Raw genomic sequence first — 2,391 nt, forward strand, 5'->3', positions numbered from 1 at the left:
AGACTTCCGCTAAAATAAACCCGCTACTCTGATATATTTACAAAACAGGTACCAACTGTTGGTCACACTCCTAGGCCCTGGATCGGGGTGTGACAGGTTGGTATCAGAGCCACCGGTTTCAGCGAATTAGGTATTAAAATTAGTACCTAAGCTTTAACCATTTATCTGATAAGTAGGGATAAGTTATGATTGGTAGTATGCATATCCCTAAGATATTATATATGTAGATGTCTTACACTAACTACTATGTACAAAAACGTCGGGTCGCAAGGCGATCTAATCCTGCCCCCGATGCTGAGCCGTCTGACCGAGTTAGCACAAATTTTGGTCCTAAGTGGCCAACTGTTTCGGTAAATCCGACTGAACCGATGCACGTGAACTCGGCTGATCTGAATCTGATGAATCTAAACCAGTCAAACCCTGCTGATCAAATCGATCCTTACTTGGCTTACGGAAGCCAACCAATTTATGCTCCGGGAAGTCCAGAAATGCCAATCGAAATATCCAGTGACACTTCCGAAAGTGTTCCAATGACCGGTACCCCGAACTATTATCCATATGATCTAGAAGTTCATAGTAGAGTCAAACAAGAAACCAGTACTGAATCTTCGAGTTTGATGAACTGTCATTCCAACTAGAGTTTATGGCATTATGGATCACCCCCACCAGGTGCTCAAACTTTAGCTGAACCAAGTCGAAGATCGGTTTATTATTCTGATAATCCTAATTTTCCACCGTATCACGGACCTGTACTAACCATAGATGAACAAGCAAACGACATACGGGAAGAAGCCCGCCTGATTGAAGAATTCTATACAACCAACCATCCTGATGAGGAAATGCAGACATATATAGCTAATCCTCACCTGTATCCGAGAGAAAATGCCTATCTTTTTCTTTCGGCATCCGCACCGGTAGGGTATCCTAATCCACCTAACTCGGTGATGGATGAATTAAGAAACGAAAGAATCAAGAAGAAAAAGATGGGTGATAAGATCATAAAAAAATGTGATAAGATGAAGAAGATGGTTATGAAATGGACCAAAGATTAGGATTCCCAAATTACCCTGGGGCCTTATACTTACCAAACCGCCCTTAGATAAACCCGGAAATAAGGAATTCCCAAATTACCCCCAGAAGTTGCCAGTTGAACGAATATGCGCGTTTATGAGTTGTTTACACACCGAGTAACCAACTCAGCCCCGTGTGGACCACATTAAATAAAATCACAGCTAACAAGTCCACACGACACTACACGAGTTGGATGGGTCGGCAAATCGCTTGTACCACGCATAAACTACCAATTAAACGCGAATTTGCGTTGTACCGACCCGTTTGAGCAACCGACAACCAATTCAGACCCATTAACATAAAAATTAAGTTTTTCACAGCCCGTTTAACATACCGAGGCTACACAATCTGAATTGGTTGTTAATCCCCTCAAACAACGCGCTAAACGCAACAATCAACAAACTAGACAACCAAAATCTTGGTTTTCAATCTATCACTAGTTGACCAATCAAACGAAAACCATAGCTCACGATATTAAAGTATGTTACACTAGACATACCTAAAAGGATTATGGAGCAAGAAACTCAATCAAAACAGCCCCGAAATTGTTCAAAAGGACAGCCACCGGTTAAGCCTAAAAGGAAAGTATCGATCAATAACTAGTATAACTTGCAGATTTTAGCATGCAAAGATGTATTTTATTACATAGGAAAACCATAGAAATAAATTATTAAATTTTTACCAGAGTTTAATAACTGTCTTAATCTTTTAAAAATATTTTTTTTTTATTTTTTCAATGCACACAAAAATCGTAAAAATTCCTCCAACACAGAAAGGTAGGTGCAGCTATTTCTATACGCAGCAAAAGTGTTTTATTTTTTTTTTAAATCATTACCAAACCAAATTAAGCGATTCCAATTGGGTTGTAATATTAACTCAAAATGTGAATTGGTTGTTAATCCCCTCAAACAACGCGCTAAACGCAACAATCAACAAACTAGACAACCAAAATCTTGGTTTTCAATCTATCACTAGTTGACCAATCAAACGAAAACCATAGCACACGATATTAAAGTATGTTTCACTAGAAATACCTTAGAGGATTATGGAGCAAGAACCTCAATCAAAACAGCCCCGAAAGGGTTTAAAAGGACTGCCACCGGTTAAGCCTAAAACGAAAGTATCTATCAATAACTAGTATAACATGCAGATTTTAGTATGCAAAGATGTATTTTATTACATAGGGAAACCATAGTAATAAATTATAAAATTTTTACCGGAGTTTAATAAATGTCTTAGGCTTTTCAAAATATTTTTGTTATATTTTTTCAATGTACACAAAAATCATAAAAAATCCTCCAACATAGAAAGGTACGTGCA

This window comes from Bidens hawaiensis, unplaced genomic scaffold (assembly GCF_021521415.1).
Source record: "Bidens hawaiensis isolate Kalapana, Puna unplaced genomic scaffold, B.hawaiensis_p1.1 tig00003902_1, whole genome shotgun sequence".
In the NCBI taxonomy this organism is placed as follows: domain Eukaryota; kingdom Viridiplantae; phylum Streptophyta; class Magnoliopsida; order Asterales; family Asteraceae; genus Bidens; species Bidens hawaiensis.